General features: G+C 36.0%; 1 protein-coding gene across 1 annotated transcript in view; it reads left to right on the top strand.

The window, feature by feature from the left end:
- Positions 1-42: 42 nt before the first annotated feature.
- Positions 43-12,733, top strand: part of LOC105221978 (uncharacterized) — a 136,986-nt gene continuing 124,295 nt past the window's right edge. Inside the window, exon 1 of the mRNA XM_049453533.1 lies at positions 43-1,622. The gene's annotated coding sequence lies outside the window, so the exon portion shown is untranslated. The remainder of the gene's footprint in view (positions 1,623-12,733) is intronic.

Below are 12,733 nucleotides of genomic sequence, written 5' to 3'. Positions count from 1 at the left end.
TTTGTAAAAAAAAAATTTTAAAAATATACCAAAACTAAACATACTAAACAAAATACTAAACAAAATATAAAAAAAATGTTAAAAAATAATAGTTAATATTTGTAAAATAATATTTAAGAAATGTTGTGTTTAAAAAATTTAATACATCGATATGATAATTAAACATACATATATCAATTAAGCCATAACATAATTAAAAAAAATGTGTCACCTTAGTAAATGTAAAAAAATTTACATTATAAAGTATAAAAAATAATTCAAAAAAACAAAAAAAAGATTTCATTAAAAAAATAACAAAAAAAATCTCTAACAAAAATATATTACAAAATAACAGCGAAAATTTGCCTAACCACAACCCCGTGTACCACATAGCAATCGTTTCGAATGAAATAGGCAAATCAATCAACTGACGAGTGCCAAGCGAAATGACACCCGAATATTCAAAGTGCAACCGTGAGTGCGCGCAATCAAAAGTGAAGTGAGCAAAACCAAAAACAAAAAACCATTAAACACACACAAACAAATTTACAAAATGTGCAGTGGCAAATGTTAAATGCCAAATGGTGTATAACGTTAGTCAAATGACATATAAGCCGCCGATAATCAACCGTCAGTCGATAATCAACGAATTCAAGCACGAAATTTGCAAAGCAGCGCAGGCGAACCCAACGGCATAACATAATGAAAAGTGGCTCGAAGTAGCGTCAAAATTGAACGAAACACAAAACGACTGACCAAAGTGGCCACTGCGGTGTTCTAGTTAGCAATGAACGCTGCCAGCCAGTGAGTGTGAGTGTGAGTGTGTGAAGTGAGCATAAATCGATAATAGATTAGACGGAAATTGGAGTGGCAACTAAGCTTCCGACGCTGCGTGCGGGCATATTTGTATAAATATAACGGTATATGTATGTAGCTGGCGCATATAACGGTAGTCATCACGTGCCGCTTATCACAAGCGAGCAGCAGGCAATCAAATAGTTGGCCGTGCGGGGCTGTCAATTAGCAGCCGAACTGTGTGCGGCAGTGACAGGGGAGGCAGCGGGCGCGATTCAGAAGATTATATATAAATATATATATGCTGTGTGTATGTGTGCCACACTATCGCTCGTTATATGTTCACACGCTTACATAAAAATATCCAGGCAAGCATAAGCGCTTCGCTGTATGAATGCCAAGTGCCCGTCACTCATACGCCATGTTGTCCTCACCCTTTGCCTAGCACTGAGGCGTAGCTGTGCGCCACCTTTGTAGGTGTCGGTTAATTTGTAAATGATTTTAATAGCATTTGCTAGTGCAACGTGTGCCACACAAATACAATAAAGTGTTCGCGTGTGCGTGTGTGTGTGTTACCACGCCAGCTGTAATAATATCGTGTATCCTTTCGTTCGTGTGCCTTCTTCCAACTTGACTCGATTTGTGCGTTGTGCTTCGTTTAACGGTTTTGTGTTGTGGCACTAGCAACTATGTGGCCATATAGTGGCGTCACTTCCCGCTAGGGGTGGAACTAAGTAGTGAACCCTTACCCCAAAAACAATAATATTGCGCGCAATTGCTTGTCGCGAACACTTACGTCGCGTAATTTTTTATGGCTTAGCGGATTTCTGCTTTTAATAGTCTTGAAGGTAAGTGCTTTACTTTTATGTACAAGTATGTATATATATGTATAAGTTCCATTCATATCATTATACAAAGACACTCATTTTCTGTGAACATATCAGGTAATTTAAGTTTTGGGAACAAGAAAAAGTCACACGGCGCCAAACTTGTGAAAACGGTGGCTGATCGATGGTATTCATTGCAATTTTGGCTTTAATTTTGGTCACAATCGCGACTCGATGCGATAGTGTATTATTATCCTGTAAAATCCATGAATTGAACTTCCACAATTCCAGCTGTTTTCGATGGATGTTCTTACACAAACGCCTCCATACGGCTAAATAGAACTCCTTATTGACTGTCTGCTTCTCAGGAACATATTCATGATGCACCAAACCACGAATATTGAAAAAAAAAAAAAACAATGAGCATCATCTTGATGTTTGAGCAGTTTTGGCGTATTTTTTTCCCCTATTCCTATGACTCTTGCCATGTTAAACTCATTAATCCATCCACGGCAGTTATATTGCTCTCTATGAATGTGAGATCAAAATTCGCACGTTCAAGCATATCCAGAGCTATTTGCGGTACTATTTTTGAAAAAAAAAACATCTTTATCTAGACGAGTCGAGAAAAGACGTGTTTCATGCCCAAAATATCCACAAAAATCATTTGAACATACTTGCGAGAGATGTTTAGCTCTTTGGCAACCTCTCTAACATCTGCCTAACGATTTTCAAGCACCTTGTTGAAGACGTCAAAGGTCGCCCAGAACGAGGCATGTCTTTAACGATCTCTTGACCGTCTTTGAATGCTTTTTCTACCATTCTTATCGCATCAAAATTTATTGGTTATAACCTCTTGTGCCAACTACCAGTTCTGCGACATAGAGTCGGAAACTTCCGAGCACCTATAGCAGTCTGTAGACGCAGCAAAAAAACTCTTGGATCTACATATATATCCGAAGAGCGATAACATCTTCTCAATAGCATTCAAAAATATACTGGAGTTTATGAGTGTGCTGGGCCTTTGTGATTCGTTGTAAAAGAGGGCAAGGCACAATAGACTTTAGATCTCGGTGAGATAAACACTATTTTTCTATAAAGATGTATTTATCACCTTAGTTTGAAAATAAAACTATTCATTGACTATACATTTGGTTTATTTGACTAGCTGAACATTAAGTAAATCATACTGGATTCTCTCAACTATCTAAATGTTTTTTATCGTAAGGGACTAAACTGCCTCAAAAATCAAACCGAGATATCAAATTTAACTTCAGACGTGAAAAAAGAACTGCTAACTGTTCCATTCAGGAGTTTTACTGAGAAAAGCATTTCACTATAGTTAGTAAATGTAGATGGTTTAATAAGTTCTAAACGACTAGTATATGGAGGAAAACTCAATCTAGAATCCCATCGAAAATGCCCTAAAGTGAAAAGTAAAAAAGTATTGCTTTCGAACCGAACCTAACCTGTCAGAATGGATTAGCTAACTAGGATTCCATAAAAAAGAGCCATATTATAATATTGATCTAACCAAAGTTGCGAAAAGTGTTTTAGTAACACACGGATCTCTAAATTCCTTACACCAACGTATAACAATATTCTCAATTTTGCTTTCAAGACTATGGTATCAATATGAAGACTTAAATTAAGCTTAAAATCCATGGTAACATCCAAGTCAACAAAGTTAAAAACTTGCTCTAGTGAATAGTATTTTATTACATAGGGAGTGCGAAATCCGGATCTACGAGAAAAGCATATTGTCTAACATTTTTTGAAATGCAATGGCAAAGCATTTCTATCACATCAAGTAACCAAATTATTTGCAACAGACACCTTTCATTAATCGAAAAATATGATTTAATAAGCTTTAGCTTGTCGGTACATAATAAAATATTTGAGAACTATATAACAGAAGAAATATCGTTAATAAATAACAAGAACAGACTCAGGTCAAGGTGACTACCTTATGGAACACCTGAAAAGACGTTAATAGAATTTAAAAGAGTATTCTCAAATATCACACGTTGTGTCCTATTCTAAAGATAAGAAGTTAGCCATTGAAGAAATCTTATTTGAAAGCCCAAAAGATCAATTTTAGGTACGAAATTCGATGGATTTACTTTACCGAAAGCTTTGTTAAAGTCAGCGTAAATAACCTATGTATCCTGTGTTCCCTAAAACTCAATGACACATAGCTTTCAATGTAAGACTTAATTCACTTTTAGGCAAAGGTATTGTAAATGACTGTTTCCAGATTGAAGGAAATATATGTATCTTGTTTAAGAGAGGGAGCCTTGTCGAAGGCAAGAGGATATATTTGGCACTATTATTCAGAAATCATGAGGGTATCATATTTCGTCGGTAATTAAAAGATGATTTTAACTTATTTAAATTAACTAAGACATCTTCTTTAGAAATAATTTGAGTGATTGAAGTATTCGGACATAGCACATGCTGATAAGAAAACATTATAGAAGAATTTGTAGAGAAGCTTCCTTTGAAAAATTCTGCAAAAATATTGGAAGTAATGTGATAAATAATAAGATCTTAGAAGTTCTCAGGAATTATAGAAAGAGGAGACTCTAAAACATTTTCTATTCGAATGCAAAGCTTTGTATGGCAAAATAATGTCAACTGAGAGTTTATTTACGATATTTTGGAAGGTGTACGGATAATAATTTGTAGTGATGAACTTCGTCAGGAGCACAGAGTGGTTAACAGAGTAAAAAATAACTCGAGGAAGAGAATTTTAGTACTAACTATTTCACAATGGGCTTCCTGGAGACCTAGGTGCGTCGTCAGAAAACCATTCTACACTCTCAGTACTTGATGGTTGTTAAAAGCTTTTATATAAAGAGTTTTTGAATATAAAAATAACTGACAATATATACAATTTGTTCATAGCAGCATAGTAATTTTAAATTTATCGCTTTAATCTCCTTAGGAGGAGGCAGAAATGGATTTGAGGCACGCTACAATGCCTTGATTGTAAACTAGCGCCACACGGACGTAGCACGAAGTCTTCACATAGCCAACTATTTATATCTCATTTCTTTGATATTTTTAGAGCAATAGCTATAACCGTCTAACTTCATTTTGCAATCTGTCATAATCAAATCAATTTTTTGAATGATTGGTCTAACTACAAAGTATACATATATTTATTCACGCTGAAAATAGCAAATTTCTTAAAAAAAAATTCATAAAAAATACTTTGGATTTGTCTTTATTAAAATCGCCAGTAAATCACAGTAACCAAAACAACGTTAAATTTTCTTCAGTACATTTCTTGCTCAAATGGTAATATCTTTACATATGGAATGACTTAGCCATAAAGAAATCAAGCGCAATCTAAGAAATATCTGCTAATTTCATTAGACTAATGTACTTGCGTGGGAATTCTACAATAGTCAAACTTTCACCAAGCCTCAGTTAAGCAAATAACTTTCATCGCAATCAATTATCAGTCAAAAGATCAGCAATCAGAGCGCGGCGATAACGGTATTAATGCAGAGCACCGCATACCCCGAGTGAATCTCATGCAGCGCTTAATGACTTTGGCAAAAGTAAATTTGACTGAAATGTAATCACAAAAGTCAGCAAGTGATGGCTTGCGCTTTGCCAAATAAATTTGTGAGTCTCCTCTTTCTATATCTTTTTCACAGCATTTTTGTTGTTCACCAGCCATTTGGGTATGCTAGCACTTTCAAGCCCAAACTTTTGCACATTTCAGCGCATAAATGTTTAAGCAACCCATCAGCAATGCGACGCGCGTGTGTGTGTGTTGTTGTTGGCTGGAAATTTCCATGCGTCAAACGGCGAAGCAACACTCCGCATTCTCGGAGACGACAGCGGGCAGTGCGGAATGTTGGCCGGGGAAAAAGCGAGTAATCGAACTCGGCTGTCGCCACTAGTTCAAGTACGAAGTGTACATTAAGTGTGGTACTCAAGTCGGCATGTAAGTGTAATGGGAAAGTGCACAGCTTCCAAGCGGCTTTTGGCGCCTGACAACGCAACTTTGCATGTTACTCATACGCAGTGGCGCACACAGCGCTTATACGAGCACGTGTATGCATATACGTATATGTAATGTGTGTGAAAATATATATGCTGTCGTAACTGTATATATGTATTTATGTGTTTGTACAGAATTTCTGCTCATGCTTCTATGCAAATATTAGTGCGAGTGTGTGTGTTGCGCGTACCAACAAACACATAAGCAACTTCATACACGTAATCACTGTTGTTATTTGAGAATTTAAAAGTCATTATAACTTGGAGTTCGTGCCACACGCTTGTCAGCTCACACTTTCTAGATTTCTAGATCATTTTACAACAAAGTGCAGTGCTGGTGAAAATGTGCTTGAAATTTTAAGTTTTGCAACTTTTGAGTGCTTTCGGATGCTGAAATTGGTGGGAAATTGGCGATATCGATAGTTGTTAAACTTCCTGAGATTTTGATAAAATTTTCTGTGTCAGGTGTTATTTTAGAAAAATTGTAAAAATATATATAGGGTGGGCCATATACAATTTTAAATTTAAAAAGTCAATAAAAAAACGGCTTGATATTTTTCGAAGGTCTAACATTTATTTAAAAGGCTGTTTTATGAAATTTATTTCTGGAAAACAATTTCGGACAAATGACCACCACGGCTGAGTTTACAGTAACTTATCCGATCCACTAAATTTTGGAGTTTTTTCCCGATGTTTTCAGGCCTTATGGCAGATCTTGAGCTGTTTCTGGATGGTTGACGTAACATTTATCTTTAACAGCTCCCCACAGAAAATAGTCCAACAGAGTTAAATCGCAGCTTCTGGGAGGCCAATTCACATCACCTCTTTTGCTGATTATGCGATTTTCGAGGATATGGCGTAAAAGATCGAGTGTAGCGTGTACGTGCGGGTTTTCTGTGCCCCAAATGCGACAATTCTGCTTGTTAACGTAACCATCGAAGTGGAAATGAGTCTCGCCCGAAAAGATGATTTTTCGGTAAAATTTACCATCCTCGATCAAACGTTTTCAATATTTCCATACAAGAACTGGATTGTGATCGATCAGCTTGTTTGGCAGCAATATGCTTTAGTAGTTCGATATCGACGGTTTCGACAAATAAGCAGCTTATTGATGAGAAAAGGACACTTGAAAAATTTGAGCCCGAGATCTAAAAATTGAGATACTAGATCGCGATTAGACAGAGGACATGGTGACTCAGGGACATGCTTTTTTTCTTAGTGTTACAAGATTATACAAAATCTAAATAAACCTAATATAATGATGATCCTCTGTTCGAATTATGACCGAAAATATTGGTGATAAGTAGTCTTCACCAGACCAATATTTTCGATCGTAAGTTGAACAGAGGAGCGGAAATCATTATATTAGGTATATAGTAGTCAGGGGTAATTCACATGCAGGCTTCATTCCTTCTCGGCACCCTAGGGACTGGGGACAACGAAAAACCGATTTTATTAATTTCACAAACCAGATCGTATTATTTTTCAGGTATCCTTGAGGAACTGTACTTAATTTCAATAATTTGTCTCAAAAACTCCCATCTGTTTTCAGTTTATTGTCTACAGAAAGTTCAGAGGTCTTCGTGTTCGGTGTATAGGAGCTATAAAAGATAGAGATCAATTTCCACCAATTTTAGGTGAGATTTGCCAAAAGCTAGAACACTATTTGGCTTAAGTTATATACCGTTAAATTTGTTGTAAATCCGGTTAGTGAATTCACAATGGTTTCATATGGGAAGTGGATGCGATTGTTGTATGATTTTGCTCATTTCCATAACGTAAAAGGAAGGTGTCTAGGGAATAGTATACATCAAATTTGGATCAAGTTGTATTATTATTTGTTGAGATAAGAAATATCACCTAAAAGTGGTCGGTAACATGCTTATTTTGCAATTTCAGTATAATGCAATTTTAATATGTTTATAAGTTGAATATTTCTAGTCCTCAATCAAGGCAGAGCAATTGCTTTACATGATGACCACGTAAACTGCATTGTACTGCACTGTACTGAGTTCTGCGTGAATATTTGCCAGTCGAAAATATATGGGGAGTAAGGGGATTTACATCACGCTTGTGAAAGGCCAACATGATTTATTTTGAGAGATACATAAGTTAAAATTTTTTTGTGTTTGTGCTGTAGGAGAGTAGAGGCAGGTAATTGATATTGAGTTACTCATTCGCAGTGGTGCCTATATCTCTATTAATTTGCCAATACGCCATATTTACGAGTATATTTGTATTTATATGCATCTATTCCATCTGAAATATTGATATTTTATATCAATTTGGAAGGTTTCGGTGCCAGTTAATAGTTTGGTAAAGTAGAAGTAATAGTTTCTCATCCATTTCTGTTTAAAGTACATATTTCTCCAAATCAGCTGGCATTTAGTAAAATAAGTGAATAGTTAGGTAATTTATGGAAATTTCACTGTGACTAATCCTCGTAAATTATTAAACTAATACATTCTTAAATATTTAAAATTTAGAAAAAGGACCCCGCTGTTTAGTCTTTTTACTTGATCAAATTTTACCCGGACTGCTCAATGCATGCTCAATATAAGCAATATAAACATGTCAATAATTAATTAAAATTTTCATAAACTAGCTATCAACATCGGCAGGGACGGACTTCAGTGCTTTCACCGAAGTGTGGTTGTTTCGATTTTGGATAAATTGTTTTAACCACCATAAGCTAGATTGTTGGATTTCGTCACCACTAATAATGCCTTGGATGAATATAGATTTTTCAGCTATGTTGTGAAGGATTTCTTTTGTGGCTTCTTCTCGATGTTTTCTTCAATAAATATTAATATCAAAATAACAACGACTTCTTAGCGGTGATTTTATAGTAAAAAAATTTATGAAAAAAATTGCCAGTCTCGAGAAGAAGATTAACTCTCTTGATCAGGAAAACGTTTTGAAGTCATTGCAAATTTGCTCATGGTAAAAAGAGTAGATGAAAATTACCTCAATGTATGGGTAGGTCAATAATAAAGTGTTGTTATTTTATCTTGCCATCTTGCAAATAACTATGGCAAGCAGACAGATAAAATTATACGCCTTGGCGTATGAGTGACAATTGGAAGTAACAAGTAAAGGCTACTTTCAACCCTGAACATGGTACACTAAGTTTGCCACAAAGATTATAAAATCGAGAAGAAAACGTTTGAGATCTTATAGGATATATATTTATATAACTTGTCGATACTACATATATAGAGCATATATATATAAATCATCAGCGTAACTGACTGAGCCGATTTTGCCAAGGTCTGTAGGTCTGGCTGTTTGTGTATACACGTAGTAGTGTCTGAAATTTCGCACACCATCTTTTTGATCCAAGAAGCTGCTCTCTTGTCGGCATTTTCGATATCGGACCACTATAGCATATAGCTGCCATACAAAGTCAACGATCGGAATCGAGTGCAAATTTGCCACAGATAATAATCTAAGGCAACAGTATGATCTCCGTAGAATTATGCAGATCGAAGTACTATAGCATATAGCTGCGATACAAACTGAACTATCGGAATCAAATGCTTGTATGCAAACTTTTTAATTTGTGAAGAGTATCATAGCTTATGTGCAACTAAAGCCAACGTTTTTTCTTGATTTTTTTTGTATTTTTTACCTGTTGAATATAAGAACAGTTCCATAAGTTTTTCCTTCAACCATCAGAATGCAGGCGTATGCGTTAATAATAAATAATAAGACTGCACGAAAGCAATCACACATATTTGTATATAGATTGAATATGTTGCAACTTGTTGTTGTAGCAAATATTACGCCATTAAGCCATGCAGGCAAGGAAGAAAAATGCTGTTGTTGCAAATTGCTTCAACACATTTTGCGCTGCACACATTGTGCATGTGGCAATCAGGCAGCTTATAACGGTGGCAGAGCGTTGTGGAGTGAAAAGAATAAATAATATCGAAACTAAAACAAAAAAGCCGAGTGAAACAATAAACTACACAATGCGAGAAAAAGTGATATTGTGATATTTGTAATCTGCTGCCTGTCGACGTGCCACTCAGCAGCTCCTGAACACACCAAGACACACACACACACACATACATCGACACTGTCGGCGCATAACATCGATTGCACCTGTTGAGTGGCACACACTCGTACATACTTAAATATGCGCAATGCATTGTAGTACACCATTCTAGGCCCGCCTTCCTCCTCAACCCCTTTAACCAGCGCGTTAGTTAGTCTTGCAGTTTTCTCCATTTCCTTCGGTATTGCTGTTGTTGTTGCTGCTGCCGTGTATTGTCTGCGCAAAATGTACATTTCCCTCCATGTCACGCCGCATTTTGCCCGCTGATTGCTCATTTCACTGCCTTGCGGCACAAATCTGTTCATTCAGCCTTTTGTTCTCATCGCAGCGCATAACGGTGCGAGTTTGTGTGCGTATGTGTGTGTGTGAGCGTCTATCAGCAGGCACTGCTCCCGGTTCTAGTGGCACTATGCCTTTCGTGTTCCATATTTTATCAACGAAACACAAATACTTCCACTTATTTTCACTTGCTGTCTGCGGAGTGGGCGGAAGAAGGCTCTTCGGAGTTGCCTTATTTCACTTCCGGCGTTGTTCATTTTCAATTCTTTTGATACTTCTCTTGTGTTTTGAGTTTTGTCACTTTTTTTCGACATTAAATTGTATTAATTTCTTTCGACTAACATTTTCATTCAAATATTGTATATATGCATGTATGTATGTATCTTCGATGTATATAGTGTTCATTATGTATGTATATATAATAAAAATATACATTTGTAAGAAATCACTTGTTCATTTCCAATCTCAGCTACTATTTTTTAAATTTTTTAGTATAAATTAACTTAAATTAAATTTGTAATTTAATGTTTCAAAACTGTTGTAGCGCGACTTTTGTTAGCTGGATTCAGCATCGTAAAACTATATTATCAAACAGAACTTAAAGCAAACTCTATAAGGTCTGAAGATATGTACAAGTTTCATTTTTTTTGTTGTCTAAGGATTGTGTCCGCTGACCGTCCTTGACCGGATGAAAATCCAGATTCTTTCCGGTTAGCTGGGCGCGTCTATCGTGAAAACGGAAAATATCCTTCGTGAGTAATGCTTAAGAAGTAGGATTCCAAATGTCTTCATTTATTGACCATTCTTATGTGTCTTGGTTTTTTTTTGTTCTAAATCTCACCGCTCATGAGTTCCACCGGTGCATTTGAATTTGAAAAGCTCATAATTTCATAATCTTTCTTTGCCATATCAAATATTTGAAAAATTCCCAGAATAAAGAGGTTAAGTGGTTTGCTAAATATATATTTTCAATGACAAGCTGCAGCAAAAACCGTGATATGGATTTGTTAGGTTAGGTTTGGTCACGTAAATAGGCTGATATTCGTAAGACCACTAATAAGCTCACTTGAACAAAGCGAGACGCCTGTTCGATGAGATGTCCAGAGCTGCTGGCTCAAAAAGATCGTTGCACGTCTATAAAACTCTTATAGCCAAACGAAAATTTATTGAGCTGTGTAATAGTTATCAACTCCAGGCAATTAGCTGGTTTCGTAGAAGGTATGGCAACCAATATGTTTTAAGCTTAGTCTGGCGAAACCTGGACAGTGAAGGAGAGAGTGTCTAGATATTTCCACCTCATCTTTCTCAAGGCAACTTGGACAAGTTGTATTCTTCAAACACTTTAACCTCACCGCGCAAGTGCCAATGGGACACTATCCACTTAGGGTACCTAACCATTGTGACCATGTGAACCTTGCTAAGATGTAGAAGCCCCATTTGGAACATTTGCTTTCCACTCTGGTCCAGAAGGCTTTCGCAATCACTGATCCAGTGCCTGAGCACACTACGAGAGGGGAATACCAGCTCTTGCTCATCCTAATGAGAATTGGGTAAGGCTGCATAGTTTAGTAAGGCTTTACAGTTTCCGATGATTCCGTTGTGACCGACTCTACAAAAAAGTTGAATATATACTTAATATGATGTTTCATGCAGTGATGTGGATTTGTAAGCGAAGCCAATGCCTAGGTGTTGGCAGTATTTTACTTTCTTTCCTCACTTCTGGCTGGTAAACCTTGAGTTCTTAATGGTACTCACTTGTCCTGAAGTTATAAAATGGTGAATTCGAGCAAGGTGTTATATTTCTTTAAAAGGTTGGTATTAGTAGTTATGTTATAAATTTTTTTAGAATACGGCGGATATGCCTCCGCTCATATCTAGAGAATATTAAACACCAAATTTGGATTTAGTAGTATTAGGATTTGTTGATGAAGTTTACAAAAATCCTTGTGTCATAGAAGACTAGAGATAGCCAATCGTTACTTTGCGTTACTAATACGCAGTGGAGTCCATATGTCTATTAGTTTGCTAATATGTATATATATTTAATTGTTTATATTCCAGACGATCTATAGTAGTATTAAAACTGTTTTAAAAGTGAGTTTTTGTAAAGGAACCCCCTGTTTATTTTTTCCACCAGATCAAATTTGACCCGGACTGGAAAAAAGTTTTAAATTTTTGTTGTTTGTGTTTTAAGTAAATTTTTTAGCACAATATATTGTTGGATAGATTCGACGTTTTATTCATAAGCCCACGTCTCTTAGCTACTAATAATGCGTTTGATAAATTATAACTCGAATCACTTTTTGGCAACAAAATCACGTTTAAGATAGATGGAATATGGTATTCGGTATTATAAAAATATTATTACTGTCTAATGTATGAGAAATATATTCAAATATATAGTGAACTTGTGGTTAGTCCTGCCATAAGTTCTGTTACAAGTGCAGTGTGTTATGAATGAATGGACTAGAAAATATTTATTTTTTAGGTTGCCCTTATATTTTCGGTTTTGGAAACCCTATTGCCACAATCTGGCATCTCACAACCTTAAAGTAAAGTTTGACATTTTTGCTGGTGTTCATACTCAGCACGTTTTCACATATTAGCGCTATTTTTGTTGATTACAGTAACTTACAATATTCATCTCAGCAAAAAAATGGGATTAAATTGGGAGATTGTTTTTGTTTTTTTAATTTTTTGTAAAAATTATGTGTTAGCATTTGTGAAATGTGTTTCTCATCTGCAGCTGCAATCAGCTCATTTGAAGTGTGTCGCA

The sequence above is a fragment of the Bactrocera dorsalis genome, chromosome 3 (assembly GCF_023373825.1).
Source record: "Bactrocera dorsalis isolate Fly_Bdor chromosome 3, ASM2337382v1, whole genome shotgun sequence".
In the NCBI taxonomy this organism is placed as follows: domain Eukaryota; kingdom Metazoa; phylum Arthropoda; class Insecta; order Diptera; family Tephritidae; genus Bactrocera; species Bactrocera dorsalis.
The sequence above is the reverse complement of the archived record's forward strand: the minus strand, read 5'-3'. Positions and strand labels throughout refer to the sequence as shown.